The sequence below is a fragment of the Falco punctatus genome (assembly GCF_963210335.1).
Source record: "Falco punctatus genome assembly, chromosome: 6".
Classification (NCBI taxonomy): Eukaryota; Metazoa; Chordata; class Aves; order Falconiformes; family Falconidae; genus Falco; species Falco punctatus.
The window spans coordinates 52087647-52107655 of record NC_137585.1 but is presented as its reverse complement, the minus strand read 5'-3'; the positions used below and the strand labels follow the sequence as shown (position 1 = coordinate 52107655).

Below are 20009 nucleotides of genomic sequence, written 5' to 3'. Positions count from 1 at the left end.
ACCAGGCAAACATGTCACCAGCACTTTGACTTCTCTGTGGACTATCTCACTATCCTAAAAAAGAGGACAATTACATATCAGTTCACTCAAGTAAGAACATGTCTATATTTACATTGCAGCCCTCTATCAAGCACAAGAGACCACTAGACCTGTTTACTGCAGAAATAACCCATACTTCCTCTGAGGGCATCTGAACACCACTCTGAGGGCTCAGGGCAGCTGTCTAAAATCGGACAGCTCTTTTCTTATTTTGGTATTTACAAACAATCCAGGTGCCAGTAAACAAAATAGGTCAAAACTAATAGGTAGAAAACACCACTTGCAACATGCTCTTTACCTACCTGCATGCTTCTGAGGAACCATCGTGGTTAGCACAGCTGAGCAATGAAGACAACACCCATAAAAAGTGGGTGTTGAAGCTGGCTCTGAGAGGTGTACTTTTTAGAAGGCAACAAACTGGACGAGGGCGTTTACAAGAAGAAGATGCGGTGTTTCCAACCCCACTACTTCTGCAGCCCCAGTGGACCTCCACAAGTGCACCACTGAAGGCAGTATTGTCCCAGCACACAGCTGGTAACACCTCTGCTACCTTGCTGGGGAAGTACGAACTTTGGGATGTTCTATGGCTCAAAGCCGCAAAAGAGATTTCATGTGTCTTTGCCATGGATGTCCCCAGCAAATTTGCAATACCAGGAACATTCCAGGAAGATCTGGATGAGCCAAAGGCAGAAAACCCAGTCTAGTTACAATAGACTGGATTAGCTATGTAGCACACATATACAAATGCTGTACATTTTCAAAGAATGAAGAGTTAATTAATGGCTCACAAGGATGCCATTTACAGTGCCAAGTTTTATAAGCAAAGAAATTTAGCCACAAAGATGTTGGGTTGGTACAGAGCATAATTCACAAAGGTCACTAGCAGCTACCACTAAGTGGTAGGAACACTACTGAAAAGGACCAGACTAACTTACTAATTAGATACACAGAGCTGCTCCCAAGCATTACTTCCACAGACTTTCCAAGGTTCACAGCCTGCTATGAAATGGTTGAGGTCCACTGTGGTCAGTGGAATTAGCCTTAGATGTATTTAGTCTGATAAAATGTCTTAGACTTTCACAATCTGAAGAACTGCCATAATGGATCTCTACTAAGATGCTAAGTTATACATTAATTGCTGTGGGGCATTGGAGGGGAAAGAGAAATGCTAGGTAGGGTTCAAGCTTTTTTATCTTTTATTGCTGATACAGGACTAATATTTCATTAGTTCTGGCCTTGGTAAGGAATGAAAAATTATCTAAACCAGCTCTGTGAAAGATGTGAAGAATCAACAAAACCCCAGGAAAATAAACAGCAAAGGATGCCAGTGTTGCACTGCCAAGGAAAATGGTTTAAGGAATGAAAACTACCACAATGGAGTTGTAGGAGCTCCCAGTCTTTTAGGGCAACATTATTGCAAATCTCAACTGAGAACAGAAAAAATTAAAGGCAAGTGCAATTGCAGGTGTAAAGCTCAGTGAAATCCTGTTTAATGTGTGGGGCTTGAGCTGTGAGGAGATAGCCCACACAGCTAGTGATGCCTATTGAGAATTGCGCAACTGGCACCAGAGCCTTCTTTGTTCTTGTAACATTACTTTGCATATGTGCTCATATTTCTAATTTAGCTATTGCTGCTCTTTTTCCTCATCTCCACAGTCAGTTGAGCAAAACCAACATTAACTATATGTTTTCTCCTTGTGGGCTACACAGGCAGATTAATCTTTGACACAAATGTATCATTCTTATCCAAGTCAAGAGGTAAATCAGCACAGACACCAGCAGTTTACCACTAAACCAATAGGCTTTGCAGCAGTACTGTATGCTATAGAAAATACATCTGCTCTCAACTCCAGTGAAACTGGGTCACCAGCAGGATTTCTTCCTGCGTTGTTTTATGTCTGAACAGAACACACAGAAACTGAACTGTTACTCCAGTGTACAAGCTCCTGATGACCCATGGGACAAACACACCTCACCCAGCAACCACAAGCCTCACTGGGACCCAGCATTTTTCACAGGGTTAAGAGATATACCTTATGTTTTGCTTCAATGTCCGGAAAAAAAAGCACTCCCTACCACAATGCCAATGTGTGCATGTCATTTAGCAGCGCAGCTCACGTTGCTTGTGATGGCCTTAACCTATCTGAAAGACACTGAGTGCCTCCTGCTTTTTCTGTTTCAAGTCAGCAGATGGTGCTTTTAGAAGGACTGTCTTCTATCTCAGCTTCTTTACAGCCAGAAGAGTTTGGTAGACCTGGGAAAGAGACGCTCTGGCAAACTGCATGTCACCTGGGAAGCCTAGAAGGGGAGTAAGAGGAAAAAGGCTGCACACGGAACTTTAATACTGGTTGAAGTAAGGAAAGACTGACAGAGCGTCAGAAAGCTTTGTGTGAAAATATAGGTCCCTTGATGAGCCATGCTTTTATTTTTAGTAATGTGCTACACTCTCACCTCAGCATTTTACACTGCTGTTTCTCAGGAAAGTCTCAAACTGCCCCCAATGCACAGCCAGTCGAGATGGTGAAGTCTTTGTTCATGCCTCTATTCTTCACAGAGACACAAAACAGGCTGCAAAGGAAGAAAGCACCCACAGGAGACTCAACACCTCCTCAGAGCTGGCCAGGCGAGATGTTGGCAAGAAGGCCTGTTCACCTGCCGTCCTGCATTTGAGGGCCTCAAGGAAGATGGGGAGGAGAATAAGGCAGCTCAGTTTATTTATAACTAACTGCCTTCTTAATGCATCTGTCCTTTTCTGTCTGACTCTGCCTCTGCGCTGTGGTTGGACTTAAAGTGTCAGAACATGAGCAATCTGAATGTATTTTAATGTTAGTAATAATACTGTTACATTATAACAACTGTAATTTCAGGAAAATGCACATTGTTTATATTCTTAAAATGTGCATTCTCTCTGCCTTTTTGTTGAAAATTATCTTTTCTTGAGTTTTTATAAAGATCCTGAGCATTTCCACGTGCCTCCCCTCTCCCCTGTGCCCAGATGGTGGAGTCACAGCTGGATTTTCACGGGGGCAGCTCAGACTGAGGCTCCCTTCCCTACACACTGGCGTGACCCGGGGACCCTAGCTCTCTGCCTGCCTGTTCTTAAGGGCTGGGCAGAAAGGGCAGAGCTGGCTTCTTGGCCCCCAGCCGAGTTCTAGACCACATGAGAGAAAAAGCAGCTCACTGCATGTGCCAGACAGGCTTGCTGAACCATTCCCAAACTCATGGGGTTGGTGCTAGGACTGACTGTCCCACCTGTCATTCTTTCCTTGACATAATAAACCCACAATTTCTCAGTCATTGCCTTTGTGCTTTCAAAGGTCCACCAGCAGCCTGGCTCCTGTAATGCTGAATAGAGCAAAGCACAGGGACAAGGTGCTCACAGCCATAACCACCTACACTTCCCTTTTGCTGGTACTGAGCTACCCTCTCTCCCTGAAGAGCAAGTGACCCATTATTTAAGGGTTTGCACTGCTGTGCTGTAACCTGAGTGGCATTAACGATGCTCCCATTTGGCACCTGTACTTATGGCATCCTGATATTACAATATCAATAGTAAAAAACAGCCCTCTTCAGCTTTCATGGCTCCTTTGTAAAAACTGAGAACTAACACAAACATTATTCTAGTATCATCCAAGTAAATCCGTAATAAATTTTGGTCTTATATGGAAAATATTTCAATAAATGAGTTCTACATCACACTTCTTGCTGTTTTACAGAATAAACCTTGTCAGAAGCATTTTAACTTTAGTCCAGTTGATTGGTGGGACTCAATGTGTTTCATAAACCTAGTGAAACTCAAAGCAATTGAAATCAAATTAAGGAGCATTACTGAATAGTCATATGGAGGGGACACCACAGAGGGTTGTTAGTCCCAAGCTTGTCGAAGTTAGCCAGTATGGCTTTCTTGGTATATTGCTGCAGCAAATGACAACACAAAACTGATACTCAGCAGAAGACCAGCAGAAGATCTGCAAACACTATAGAGGAGTTGGCTCTCTACCATTGTCTTTGCTGTGCCTCCTGCAGTTTGTTATAACATCACTCACACATGGAAGCAGATGGTACGCTACGTATGAATTTACCATGCCTCTCTTTCACAGATTTTTTTTCAGCTCCGTCTGTGCATTTTTATTCAAAAGGGGACCATATGGTCCCTGTGAAGTAGTTTATAAATAATTGTATATTTACAGTAGCAATCGAAACCAGAGTCACATGCTTACCTTCAGGAAGGCTGCTGAAAGTAGCTGGATACTATAGGGTTTGGAATGATTTCCTCAGCACAGCATAGACATATGTGATGAAGAATTAAACAGAAATTGATTTCACATGGCCTTCCCGATTGCATTTGTTTGCTACTGCTGCAAGACACAAGGTTCCCGATCAGAGCTGGTTGAAGAGAGATGGGGCCACGCACACTCTGACGGGATCACCTCCATCCATCATTTGGAGGCTGGAGCAATGCTCCTGTGTCCCCGCTCTGCCGAGGGCTGGATTAAGCTCTTGGTGGAGGGTGGCCTAGGAAAGATGGTGCTGTCTCACCAGGACACCCTCCCTTACTTCATCCTTGAAGTCTGCAGAGGCTGGATGAACACCTAGCTGAGCCCTTCCCCCAGAAGAGCAGTTTTCCAGGTGCAGATGGCTGGAGGACAGCAGATATGTAGCTAGTACTACATTCTCAAACACTCTGAGGAGTAAAGGCTCCTGCAAATGACTGCCAGGCTAGTGCTTCCTTCTGCTCACCCTTCCCCTTCCTCCCCATGCACTCATTGGCCATACGGTATTTCAGTCTCAGCAAAGAGCAAATTTACCTTAAGAAAAAAACAACTATCTGAAGAAACAAGACCAGAGTTACTCATGTAAAACCTTAACCTTTTTCAAGGTGGCAGCAACCAAACTAGGGGCCACCCCTGCCCCCTGAATGTTTTCACTACTGCCCTCATTTTTGCACACAAAGAATGAAAGACAAAATTGCATCTCCCTGGTACTAAGGGAGGGTGTGCAAGGTCAGATGTCCCAGATGCTCGGTCTCCTCACTGGGGATAAATTGCCAGAAGAGCTCAGCCCCTGCTTAGGTCAATAAATAAGGGCATATTTTTAAGAAGTGCCTCACATTGCTATTAGCAGCCAGGATATGTCAGTGAGAGTGCTGTTCTGGAGAATTCAATCTCTCTTTGTAAATCCTGACTACTCATTTGAGAGCTTAATTGGGCACGCTGGAATAAACACGGCCTCTGACTCCCTAATCCCACACCTTCAGCATGACATCCAGGCTCCTATGGTCACAGAAATCCTGTAGTCCAATTCCAACCTCATTCCCCACCCCCCTGGTACAACGGCTTTTGTGTGTCTAAGAAATAATACTGGATAAAAATGAAGATAAAACTGATTAAATCTAGGCAGCAATGTCATAATTCTCTTTACTTTCCATTCTCTATTGCTTGCACTGCTGATGGGTAACAAGATTTGCTTTTCATCACGATCCTCTGGGTTGATGTCTAAGAAGAGGGCTGGCTGTACGTCTGTGATTTACCAAGCTGGGAGGCAGGATTAGGTGGGTTATGTAAGCAGGACAGCAAAATCAATCATCAGCAAAATTTAGACTCATTCCAGTGTTGTGTTGAACCCTGCTCTCCCCCCTTCAGCTCGAGGAGAAAAATGGCAGAAATCTGTACAATGACATGAGAAATGGCTTTCAGACACTGTCCCTCCTACTTTCTTCCAGCTTGGCTGTTCACACTGCCAGATGCTGCCACCAGTTGTGCTTCCGTTATCCATCATGTTTCATCAGTACCACATGCAGCGATGTGTGCTGATGGGTTTCTCTCACACAAAAGTGAAAGAAAGGTAATATAACATACCTGCAGTCCCAGCCCATTAAGTCTGCTCCTGGTTCAGTGATCTGTAAATCCAAACTTGGGGAAGGTGATAGTTTGCCCACCAAGCATGGCATGACCATGGGGACAAGCACAGCCAACACGGCCAGCTCTAAGCTCTGCAGGGGTGACCATGGGGATGGCACATGGTGGGAAGTGGAGCAGGCTGGGTTTACAGTGTTGCAAAGACATCTTCAGAGATGTCAGGCCTCTGTAGTGCTGCAGTTGATTGTTAAGAAAGCCAGAAGGGGCATTGCCTGGAATTACTGTTGTCTCACCACTTCATGAAGTGGTTACAACACAGTCCTCTCACTGAGAGGGTGTGTAGGGCTGCCTGTGTGTGTCTCCATCACAGCTGCTGGCCATCCTGCCCTTCCCTGTGCCTCAGGTAGGTTGCCCTGCAAAAGCATCTGTGGCAGTGTGAGCTGCCATGTGGAAAACCACCCACCAGGGACTCAGCTGGTATCTTCTCCACTGCTGGATGTAAGCTTTCTGCCTGCTTTCCTTATTTAAAGAGTGAGAAAGAAGTTTTGCTTTTCACTGTTTTTCTTTCCAAGCTTGACACCCAGACTGTTCACAGTAACGGAGTTAGGTACAGATTAATTTGTTTCCATTATGAGGACTAATGTCTGACTCCACAAAGTTATTTAGGCTCCTAATAATAAACACAAGCAACAGGCTTGCCCTAGATTTCCAAACTGAAATGTCTCTGAAGATCTGGGCCTAAGTGGCTGTGTCAGTAATACCAGGAAACTAATTATACACAGAAGGCTATCAAATGCCCAGACTAATCAGCTAAAAAATAGAGATTGCTTTTTCCTAATTGCTTTCATTAACAATTATTTTGCTGTTATTGGTGATAATAGTTCAAACGCTTTTTCTCCTGATGGGATCCCCTTAAATGTTGTAATGCAATGCTCGATACAAATACACTGCACTAGTTCTGTGCTTCTGCAAAAGCTCCAGGTGGTAAAAATGACATAAAAATGAGAAATACAATTTTTTGTCTAAAGTAGTTCACTGTGATAAAACAAGCAAGCAGAATACTTCAAAATATTGAAATTTTTAAAGTGTTATTGCTTCATATAATCTACAATATTATTGGTTTAACAATCCTATCTTTAAAGCTATTGACCTATGTTTAAATATACTGGACCAGATAGCACACTGATGCAAATAATAATTTCACTGATTTCATCAAAGCAGCTTGTAATTTTTGTTAAGTGACAAGCAGATCCAATAGTATCTGTCCCCTATTTTTAGCTTTACTCCAGGTCTCTGCATTGTCCCTGGCATAGTAAAATGACATCTTCCACAAAGACAAGAAATTCATTGACTTCGTATTCTAAACAAGCCATTGTTAAAATAAATGGAAGTCTCTTAACTCTTAACAATAGTGAGTCAGATGGATCTGACCTCTGCGGGTGGGACTTTAATTATGCCTGCTATGTTTAAGAAAGTACAGTATTGTAATAATATTATTCATTGCATACCAAGAGTTCCATCAAAGGCTTGACAATCCCAGGAAACGATGCACATCCTCACTTACAGTACTGCTAAAATGCTGAATATGTCCGGTCATATAAAGCCTGATCCTGTGAAGTTTTGGCACCACCACTTAATAGGAACTAACAACATCTCCGGCCATCCCTTTCCCTAAGGGATAGTCATTGTGCTCAATCACAGCTTGCCGCCTTTAGGCCTCTCTAAAAACGGATAACTGGGATAAAACTACAACAAAACCAAGTGATACTGCTGCTGTACAATTAAATGTTTGTGAGGGGTGGTAAGGAAGGGGGTGAATAAATGGTTATCTGGTGGGGAAAGCCAGGGACAAGTAATTTATAGCCTGTAGAGGACAGAAGGACTTCTGGAGGGAGGGAGACTGCAACACGACATAAAAGCAGTGGCTCTGCACAGCCTGTAGTCTCTCCTATCCACTTGGTTATGAATTGGAATTCTCAGCCACCAAACCATCTTTCCCTAAGCTTCTGCTTTCATTGTAGCAGTTAGTTCTGTAGCTGGGGTCCTGTGCCTGCTGGCATTCAATTTAGTTTTGCTGAACAGCTTGCTAAATCTCTTCCCTGTTGAGAACCGCTGGGTTTTGTGTTTGCTCTCTGTTTGAAGGCCTACTGATCAATTATGTCTGGAAGATACCAGGCAGGAACCCTGCCAGCAGTTTGGGAGGCAGCATCTCTTCTCCCAAAGCCAGGTGGAGCACCTCTTGGAATGCTTGGACCTTCCTCTCCTCAAACCTAGCTCCACCATGTGGCTAGTGGAGTTAGCTTGCATCTTCTGCAACTCCAGTCATAAAATAGCTGCTCGGTAGCTGCTTAGCAGTAGCTGCCCCAGGCAGGTTGTCTGAAGGGGCTTTCCAGCTGCTCATCCTGACTCTCATTTGGAGAAGAGGCTCTGTTCAGAGGACTTTGCATCGTTTCCCACAATCATCTAAATAATTAAAGCTCAAGAAAATATGGGCACTTGTAGCTAGCATGTACACAGTTTTTGTTTCCATCTAAAATTTTCAAGAATTAATAACCACTCCAGAATCAATTGGGAAGTCACATTTTCCCTCTAAAAATTAGAAATCTTCTTTACTAAAACAAGTGTAGAAATCACCACAAACTACTGCCCCAGAAAATGTTCCCAGGAGCTGTGGGGTCCCATGTGCAAGCTGGCTGATGGGAGTTGTCACCCTGCACATGCAAGCCCAAAGGCGCAGCTTACTCCAGGGCCACCTCAAGGACAGCCTCTCCAGTAAGCGAGCTGCACAGCTTCAAGAAACAGCACAGAAGGGCTGTCCAGCTCTCTCACTACAAAAAAGGGAGCACCTACAAGCCAACAGCTGCCATCTGATAAATTCATCTCACCCTTAAATCGGTCCCTTCCTATGCTTGAAGTCCTTTTGGAAAGGTGGTTGGCAATGGGGGGAAGCAGAAAAATTGCTCTCATGGGCAGCAGCGCACTCTAGGCCACCACACCACCAGCCTCCCATATGAGTTCATATGTGGATGCTGTGATAGGGAAGATGGCATCAAGGAAATGCTGCCTTTGCAGGACTAGAAAATGTTCAACCCATCCAACTTATTCCAGAGGGGCTGGCTGAACACAGAGCATCCATCACAACTCTGCTAGAGAGGGGCATTCTCAGTGCTGGATCTCATTTTCATTAAAAATTACAAAATGTTATCTCTTTAGCACTTCTATTACGGACTTCAAAACAGCTGGAAGAGGTTGGTAGGCAAAAATGAATACTCTTATACTATGTGCTTAATATGTTCCTTTTGAGCAGTGTACCCCAATACCTGAAATGTAGGTTTTGTCACACCTCAGGTATGGATTCAGGTGCACTTTCAATGATGAACTGAGCAGGTCACTACTGACCCCCCCATAACAGCTTAGTGTTATTAATAGCTACAAAATATATAACGTACTCCCTTAGCAGAAATGTGGCTTTCTGATTTATTACAACTTTATAACATTTCCTTCTCACTAACCTGGGAGGATGGCATTTATATGATTTACTTAGTTCTCTAGCCTACCAATTTGGAAATTTATAAAGCAGCTCATCTAATTTGATAGCATTTTCTTTTCTTTTTTCCTGTACTTTCTCAAAAGCAGCTTGGCAGAAAAGGCCCTGGAAGTCCTGGTGGACACCCAGTTGAACACGAGCCAGTAAAGTGCCCTTGCTGCAAAGAAGGCATATGGTATCCTGGGCTGCATCAAGCAAAGTATTGTCAGTCAAGGGAGGTGATCCTTCACCTCCACTCAGCACTGAAGAGGCTACCCCTGCAGTGATGGGTCCAGTTCTGGGCTCCCCAGTACAAGAGAGACATAGAGCTACTGGAGAAAGTGCAATAAAGGGCCACAAAAATGATGAAGGGACTGGAGCATCTGTCATGTGGGGAGAGGCTGAGAGAGCTGGAACTGTTCAGGCTCGAGACATGGAGGCTCAGGGGGGATCTCAGCAGTGTGCACATATATGGGAAGGGAGGCTGCAAAGAGGATGGAGCCAGGCTCTTCTCGGTGGTGCCCAGAGACAGGGCTCAAGGCAATGGGCAAAACCTGAAATGCAGGAGGTTCCCTCTGAATATCAGGAAACACTTTTTCTCTGTGAGATGTGGCTGAGCACTGGCACAGGTTGCCCAGGGAGGTTGTGCTCTCTATCCTTGGAAATATTCAAAAGCCATCTAGACACAGTCCTGGGCAACCAGCTTTAAGTGGCCCTGCCTGAGCTAAGTGGGTTTGGACAAGGTGACCTCCAGAGGTGCTTTTCAACCTCAGCCACTCTGTGATTCTGTGAATTCTGTCTGATAAAAAACCAGATACACAAGCATCCTGTACAGGTCACACAGATACATCCAGTATGAAAACCCCCCACAGACCACGATGGGCAATGACTCGCTAAAGAGTTGCTGTGGGCAATGAGGGCAGTTACCTGCAGGCACTCCACTTAAACAGGTCTGCGGTAACAGCAAGGTGTTGGGGGAAGAAGATAACGAAGACAGTATTAGTTCCTTTGATAGCTGGTTAATAGGGTTTGATAGCTCAGATCCCTTCTGATTTCTGACATTATATGATAGTTGCAATCCAGTCACTTTTTTTCTTCTCCTAGGTCCATTGAAGAGATGATGGCTTTTCCTTTCAGACACTATTCCAAAATTTATCTTTCACCTCCGTGTCCCGTGAGCCTTACTTGGGTGACAGGTTCCTATTGTGGCAGTCCCACTGTTATCCCCCCCACAGAGCTGAGAGCAGCAGGGATGGAGGTCTCACAGCACATGGTGTGCCCCACGGCTTGGGGGCCCCGAGACTGCAGCAGAGGGGGCATCAGAAGGTGCCAAACTCAATTCCTATTAGGAAGGTTACTTCACTATTTTTTGTTATTATTTACAGGTGTGAAGGTGCTTATAGCTTTGGTTAGATTTTCTTTTAGCGCTTTCAATTGAAAGGACTAAGAAGCTTCAGGTGGAAAAAGCCCCACTGGAAAAAATCCTAGCTTAACTACCGAAAATAATTCTTGAATGTAACCATAGGAGAAGAAAACAGCCTAGAAAAACCATGAAGCATGTGATGATGGACCTAGCAAATAATTACATTTGTGCTTAATTTCATATTCCGTGAGTAATCTCGGCGATTCAACAAAACTCTTCACAGTGGATAAAGCTAAGCACCTCCTCCAGTCCAGCCCAGACTAAGGCTGCCTTAGCTTGAGCACTGTAACATTAACAACTCCTCCACCTAGCTGCCTTTTCCCATAATGTCAACCCAAGCAGCTGCAGACAAGCAGAGGCTCATTGAAATGTTATTTTGAGGGAAGTGCCAGAAATTATTTATTTCAAAACACTTTTGAACATCCTGTACTATTATTCTTAGAGTGTATTAAGTGGGGTGTACTTCTAGTAGAGTGGATGCTTAATTCTTGTTTGGGGTACAAAGATTCTTTATTATGCACTAAAAATACACCAGCGGTATTACATATGATTAAGGGATGTCCTTTTTAGTGGTGCCCTTATTAGTGAGGCTGCTATGAAGAATGTGTTTATTAGGTAGTTGACAGCACTTCAGTTTGTATTTGACCGTTAGCTAGCACCTCACGGCTGACTCTACCGCTGTTTCTGGGTGATCAGCTGGGGATTACTGCCCAGGGACTATAATAACATAGCCCAGTTTGCATGCAGTAAATCACTAATGTCCAAATTATGTTATCAACGTAAAGTATATTATAGTAACACAAAGCTAAATGACTGTTTGGAAAAGCTGCTGATAGGGTGGTGTTGCCATTGATGTAATTCATGTGAGCTATACAGCAAACAGTCTGAAGTCTAAAATATTTTTTTTAAAGTTATGGCCAACTTTTGCTCTTATTTTAGTCACTTGGATTATTGCCTGTTGTGCTTAGGATTTGATATTTGCTGAATGCATTTAAAGAAATATACACGACTCTAAAACTACTTAATAGAAGTTAACAGAAGAAACGGTCTGAAAGTCCCCTGAGAAGGTGCCCAGGCCCTGAGCGCCACTGCCTCAGAGCAACTCCCCTTTGTGTGACACTGAAATACATTTCTGTTTTTCGCTCTCTCTCTGAAGAAGACCCATGCAACCAACACAGGGGATCCACAAACTGATTTGGCAGACTCAGACTTAGTGAAAAGATGAAATAAGCCACCTCAAAATAGAAACGATTGAGTAGAATCATCTGTCTTTGTCACCACCTCACCAACTCTACCAGCACTACCAAAAGTGAACATAGATTGTCTCTTGTCCTTTCTGAGTATCTCCAAACAAGCTTAGTTGACTCACGTGGAGCAACAGAGATGGTATACCATCTCTAGCTATCTGCTTTTCCCTTTTGCTGATGGTTACCACCTCATAACAGGCATCATCATCAATGTTTCAAACTGCACAGCATATTAATGTAAAGAACCATCAGTCTGGGATTTATTGGTAGATGTGTTGCGTTTGGGTTTTTGTTTTCCTGAAATGGCAACCTTCATGAAAGGGACAGCTTAGACAGGAGGAGAAAGTAAAATCTCTTTGTATGAAACAGACATTTTCTGAAGACATTGTTCTGCATCACAGTCTTTAATGTCCCCTGGGTCACGACTACGTGACATGGTAGGCTGGATTTCAGAGTCTCCTGATCATCCTCCAGTTACTGCCAATGCTAACCACAGAGTTACAGATACAGAATTCCTCAACAGGGGGAATGGCAACTACAGGAAATTCTGAGAAATCTGGTATATTCAAAACCTCAATGAAGGGCAAATGACACTGCAAGACTCATAATGCTGGACAACTGAGGAAGAAAAAGATTTCAAGCCAGACTTCTTTTAGTATTTTTTTTCTATGCACCTTTGAGCTGTAATAGTTAGTCAATACTTTGGAGAAACTATGTACGTGCTAAAGATTCAGCATTTTAAATTAAATATAAGGGTCTCTTCTACAGTAGAACCAGCAAAGGCAAAAGAGTGTTCTTCACCTCTCGAGGTTAAATAAGGAATATCAGACAAATCAATCCACCCTTATTTGTCATGTACAAGCTCAACTAATAGACAGTTTGCATCTGTTTTAAAAACAAAATATTTTAGATATTCACATGAGTACAAAAATATTGATTCACATGAAAAAAAGCTATTAAGTTGCAGTGTTATAGTATTCTCCAGTATGGTTCAGACTGCATAAGCTCTTGATAGATGAGACATTTTCATCCCTTAGGGTAAACAAGAAGAAGAAAAACAGATCAGGAAGGAGCACTGTTTTATAAGTTTATCGATGTAAAAGAGTGCTGGTATGCAATAGCAGCAGTACCTCCATCTATGGAGTCCAGCTGAGTGGTACAAATTAGGAGTCAACATGCAAATAACGAAATACCAATCAATGGTCCTATGTGACAGGCCTCGGAAAAGTTTAATTTCATAGGGTTCCTTCAGTTCCTCAATAACACCTAGGCATGCCTAATTTATTACCCGTTTGTAATAGAGACAAGAGCTAAAGGAGTCAAACTGATAAATTTGCAGTGAACAATTGCTTTTGCTGAAACACTATAAAATAACCAAAAAGGTGCAGTTTACCCATCACCTCATTAATCAAGAAAATTAATGGGTTTATTCTTATGCCAAAACGAAAGAAAAGACAAGACCTTACATCAAGTACATTAAGAATCAGTCATTTAAAAATTCAGCATATAATTTTAAATGTTGCTTTTCCTACTGGCACATGGGAAAAGTATACATTATTTTCATTTTTATGCTTTATATATCAAGAGGATTACAGTAAAGAGTTTTCCAAAGAGATGGCTGAATCTACAGCAGGCATGGGCTGAGACTGAGAACCAAAAGCACTTTCAGTGTTAGCTGAGAAGGAGGTATCAAATGTCGAGTCTTGCCAAGTTGTCTATTTAGACAACTTTAAATTATAAAGATAATGGTATTCATTGATCTATCTTAAAAACATAATCAGCCATTATTTAAGTAAATAATATGCAGAGATTAATGCAAAAAATAAAAAAGGAGAAATAGAAAACATAAACTAGTACTTTTAGGAAGGAAAGCATCAAAAAGCGGAAATGGATACTAGGTTTTTTGCCATTCCTTGTGTTTTTTTGAGACTACAAGGTTTTTGAAGGAGCAACCTATGCAGCTGCAATCATGTAGCACATCCTTGGGCAGTACCTGAAAGTAATCACAACCACAGTTACAGCCTGAAACATGCAATCCCTAGCTGTACTCATAGTGCCACCAGCTCCTAGCACACTCTGTACCTTCACGATGTGCAGCTTGTATGTCTGCTTCATGCCAGGTTTGTCCCAGGCATTCATGAAGCACACGTGTGTGGTTGAGTCACATACGTTATGCACTGTTGTTACGTCACTTGATGGAAGCGGGTAGCTAGCAGTGTGAGATCCTACAGCTCCGCGTGAGAAGAGGTTGACAGAGGAGTAAGGAATCTTTCATCGTATTTTTGGTAATTTTGGTTATTTGCACAAATGTAAAAGGCTCAGCTTCCCTAAATATTTCAGCTGTACTCTGTTTTTTTCTTGGTGTTACCAGTTAACTCCACTCCCTCTCATCCTCCTCTCGTTCTGTTACACTCACAGACGCACAGCAAAACCTCCCTGCCCAAAGAGTTCAAGCCTGCGAGTGCCTTTGAGTTGAGCTTAACTTGGCTTAACTACAGCTATGTCCCACAGTTCTCCTAAGATGAAGGGCAGCAGTTACACCCAACACTTTCAATAATATTTATCACAACCCGTTACAGCCAGTTTGAGTGAAACCAGTGAGCCTGATCAGGGTGGTGAGGAGGACCATTGCATAATGTGGTTCAGCTTAAGTCCAACGTGCTAAATTGGTTAGACAGGTCACCATCCCACAAATCAGAACACATAGTTTGGAACAAGAAAAGAGTGTGGGCTGGTTTTGTTAAGGAGTGCTCTGTTGGGTTTTTGTTAGAAATTGCAAGGTATGCACACACTATAGGCGGGTGTTAAAAGCTCCAAGCATTTTTTGTCTTAAGACTGTGAATAAATGTGGTTGCTCACAGCTCATTGCTAGAATATTTACAAAATGCTCATGGGAACTCTTGAAATAATTAAAGAATGGTGTCTCCATGACAGGATAACACCCATCCCATTTCTTGCTGAGGAAACAATATGGTTATATATTATAAATTATGGCTAATTATCTCACATCCTGTTTCCTCACAGCCCTAAACACAGGAAGCCTTTTCTTCTTCATGATATTCAATGTTGCTGTTAATAACATCTTTCATTTCTACAGTGGGATGTATTCCAGAGGATTCCAGTCTATCTCCACAGAGCTCAGTCAAAGCATGACCATGACCTGGCACGGTGAGAGGAAAATTCCGGCCAAGATCATTACAAAATTCCTCTGATCCTATACAAAAGGCTTGCTGCTATCCACAAAGAACTGAGAAAGTCTGATTTCCTAGGGTTTTGTCCAAGATCTTCAGCTTCAGAGCCAGAGCATACTTTAATTGAACAGGAAACTCTCAGGAACTGATGCATGTTCCTGGATATGGAAATACTGTAAATCTGTAATGTGCACTGCCAAATTTTATCTGATCTGATCCCACCCATCAGATTCTTTTGAAGCACAGTTTTGCCAAAGATTAAGCCAACAGAGGTTTTTTGTATTTAGTTTACTAAATGGTAAACATGACTGGTTCAAACACCAATAGTAAAACCAATAGTAGCTGATTAATCTCTTCTAATGAGTTAGAAGACCAAAATAAACCAGCCAAGCAAGCAAGCAACCAAAAACACAAAGCAGAAGTTTGATAACCTTGTTTTCAACATGAACCCTAACATTTATTTAAACAAATACAAGGAGGGAAAAACTCCACCCACCCACCCACCCCCAAAAAAACCCCAACAAAACAAACCCCCAGTTGTCTATACTCTAACTGACTATGCTCTCGAAAAAGATTTTTTTTTTAGGTGTTAGACCAACCTTTTTCATTCCCTTTGGCTAAAAAACAGAAGTCTTGAATTCGTCATTAGTGTGATTTAACTCATCCCACTTACTTTTATTTATAGAATATCATGCTATATTTCCAAGCAATGAAGCTTGCAAGCAAAGACATCCTGTATGTAAATAAAAACCATAATATCTCAATCAAACAATTTTTTAAAACAGGGAAAAATGAAAAGCTCTAACACTAAAATAAGTTCTCAGTGCAGCCAAGTATCTGAGGCATCTTGAGATACAAACTACACAACCTACTTACTCGGATACATATACATATGGCAGAACTTCAAAAATTCCCTAAAAGGCAATGAGAATGCAAGTACCAAAGACAGAGACTTCAGAACACAACATTATTGGAACAATGAGCTAATCCACCTACTTTATTTCCAGTTATTTAAATTTTTTGCATAATATATAAACACAAGCCAAAATTTAACTTGAAATGAAACCAATAATCAAAATTCATTGCTGGAAAGAGGGAGAGAGAGATCCTTAGAAAAAAATTTGGAAAAAACAATCAAGCAACCAATTTGTAAGTACTCCAAAGATAAGAAGATAAGGTCCAACACTAATTTTGCAAGAACAACCGATGCCAAACCAATCTCATTTCCTTTTATAGCAGAGCGACAGGCCCCTTGGACAGGATAGACAGAACACTTACTGTATATTTGATTTTAGTTGGCCTTTCAAAGCTATTTAACCTAAGAAGGAGATTGAGAAGGAATTAAAAAAGTTAAAAGCAGATAAAAATCTGTTGCAAGGAGAAAGATGACAATCAGATTCCGGTGCTCACAGTGGACAGGACCAAGTGCACTGGCTTCTGATGCAGCAGGAAGGATCCCAGTTATGGATTAGAACTGCTTTCCAGAAGTATAAATTTTAAACCAGAGAAACAGACTGGTTGAGGAGGCTTTAGAAGAGAGAGTCCATCACCAGAGATCTCGAAGAACAGACTAAATGAAGGAGCAATGTATGCATGACTGACCCCGTATGGGGGCAGAGAGGGTGAATGAGCTCTGAATAAACTCTCAAGAGTCCAAACTTCTTTTATGTCATTTCAATATTTCTACAATCTTCAGAAGCTCAGAATCCCAGAGCCAGACAGATTAACTGTTCATTGCTCAAACAAGCATCTGAAACCAGACAGCAAAAATATTATATGATCAATGGTTCTTTTGTTCCCTGGGCATAGGATATTTTGGTGGCTTTAATTGATCACTCCACATAGTACCACAACTATACTAAATTTTTTTTCACTTATCTTTTCCAGAGACAGAATGTAGTATTGGCAGCTTCAAGACTCCAAAAATACCACTTCAGGTGCATTCAGGCTTATTACATTGAGAAAGTACTACTAATAAAGTCACTTACTTACCTGCGCCTTTGCTGCAATGTTGTGTAGATGGTAAATGGCTTAGGATGGTGCAGGATACTTCCAAATTAAGAATTCAAATTCACAGCACAAATACGCAAGTACCTACATCTCCCCTGCCATGCTCTATGCCAATGCTGATTTCTGCACTCGTGGATAACTACCATTTTGTCCTCCAGGAGTCCCGCTCTTTACCAGGTCCTGACCCATCCCTGCTTTCTTCACACACCACCTCCCCTTCTGCGCTGTACCATATTATGATCAAAATTTCAAGTCTGTTCTGCCATCATTTCGCACTGTCTCTCTCCTTAATACCACTCTTATTTCTAGTATCACGCTCCCTCTTGCTCCCCTCTCCAAATGACCATGCCCTTATTCACACCATTCACTCTGCATGTCTTCCAGTTTTCCTCTGAAACATCTGGCTTCTGCTTGTCCTCACAGCTGCACCACGAATACAGCTCTGCTTCTGGCTTGACCCAGCAGTGTCCTCCCGAGAGACACATGAGTCAGCAAGAAGCTCACCTTCAGGGAAGTTTTCACCTCTTGTGGCAGAAGGGAAAACTCTGAAAACGTGGGCAGAGTACATCCCCCAAACAAAACACAGGGCACACACAGAGGGTCTCCAAATTACTGCTAAAAATCCCGTGTCTTCTACAACTTGGGGTTTAGTCCTGATCTTTGAGTAGAACATTCTAAGCTAGCTAGAAAATGAAGAAACAGTCCTACTTATGCCTAGCTACAAAAGACAACAGGCAATAGTAATTGTTTTCACTAGTCTTATCCTTCACCTACAAAGGATTTATGGGTTGTAGTGTCCACCTTGACTAAGGACAACCTCTGCCATCAGTCACTTTAAGAACACTAGAAGAAGCTAAAGACTTTAGAGCAAATAAAACAGACTAAAGAAATTATGGGTTTACTATCCTAAAGCATTAAAAAAATAATCAAATGTCAAAAATCACAAGCTTGGCTCCCAAATCATAAGATTTTGATAGTAAGATTCTCCTTTCAGCGAAACTGGCTGGTGCTCCCAACTTGTCCACTGATCCAGAAATCATAACAGATTATTTCTGTAACCATTCATAACAATTTTGTCCTAGTCTAATATGTCTTTTCCTAATTCACCTCAATTACCAATGAATTTCATCTATCCCTTCAGGCCAAACTGCCCTTTGTTCTTGATTTTTGAGAAAAACACTAATGGGTACATGAATGAGTGGAGTCCGATAAATTTATGAAAGTGCCTATATCATAGGGGTTGCACAGATTAGTGAAAAATTGGAGTTCATGAACCCCTGCTTCTATACCCCTGTACAAAACCTGAACTCCTCGCTCTTCCTTTCACCAGGCTCTGAGCAGACAAAGGAGCTACGTCTCATGCTCTCCTCCCCCTTTGACAGAACTGATCAACCACTCATCCTTGACAGTCTGGTTCTGGGAGCAGACACCTGACTGGACAGTACTATCCTTCAGCCCTGGTCAGACTAGAAACTTCTGTGGGCTGGAACTTCATGTACACACAGGAAAACTCAAGACTTATTTGCCAGAGTTGACAGCAATAAAGTCCCAGATTTTTCTCTCCACTGCAAACAGTGTACTGTACATGCCCATCTCAAAAGGTGGATGAGAAAGGGTCAAAGCCGTTCTTCTGTTACTACATATCTTGAAGCTGTGTGAGTAGCTATAAAAGCCAGTGCTGGAATGGATGCAAGATATTCAATCAGAGGATCAAACAAAAGCGCAGACAGCACCTCAGAAGTGATGAGTGTTTCTCTTTGCATTAGACACCTCTCTTCAGCTTGCCTGGCTCTCCTGTGCCACATGATCTGTGCAGCATGAGTAGATGACAGCAATGTCTTCATGACTTGTAATAGAAACAGCGAATACCGAGGTTTTCTCTCCATCTGTGAGTCCCAAGTTACTTAGTAGTCATTTTAATTAAAAGACTCAACATTTAACAAATATTAACATACAGCAGTTCTGTATAGTATGCACTCCTTGCAAAAAAAACCTTACCCCTGTGGTCAGCTAGTCAAGCACACAGGTTTTTCTGCTATTGTTCTCCCTTCTCAATTGCTTCAGTGTCTTGTTCTAGGGTCATTCAAATTTTCAGTTTATTCAAACAAACAAAGCACTGAAACCCATCAATATTACTTTATAACAGGGCTTTCTTTTAATTCCAAACTTTGAAACAGGTTATTCCTTTCTTTAGATGAAACGGCTTATTCCTTTCTTTAGATGATCCCCTTGAAGATTTGGGGAGTTCATTAACTTTAATAACTTTAAAGTCAGACTTAACTCAAACATTTCATCTCCATTCTTAAGTCTGTGCTTTCCAACCTGTGGCTATAGTTTTGTTTCTCATTACGTTTCCCTGCAGCCTGCTAATGAACCCAGTCTTTTTCTTTCTTCCTGTGATTCTTCTTACATGCTGTCCCCACAGGCTGCTCTTAGTTAATTCAAGTTCTTTAGTCAATCCTAAATTAATACCCCATCAATCATCATGGCAACTAATAAGGTGTCATCATTCTTGACAGACTGCTGCTGATACCTATTTTACTCCACTCAGTCTGCAACAACTTAATTGTGGACACAGGGCAACACGCAACCAGGCCTGTGTATTTGGGGTAACTGGTTCCCCTTCCCCGTCGGTTGTTGGTATGGCAGGTGCCTTGCCCTGGGGGTTCAGCTGAGGGTTTTGGCGTTCCTGGCTCCCCCCAGCTCCCTGCTGCC

At 42.2% G+C, this 20009-nt stretch overlaps 1 long non-coding RNA gene across 1 annotated transcript in view; it reads right to left on the bottom strand.

Moving 5' to 3' along the window:
• Window positions 1-20009, bottom strand: part of LOC308065917 — a 27946-nt gene extending 7937 nt beyond the window's left edge. The window contains exon 1 of the long non-coding RNA XR_013928980.1: window positions 342-20009. This is a non-coding gene — a long non-coding RNA (uncharacterized lncRNA). The remainder of the gene's footprint in view (window positions 1-341) is intronic.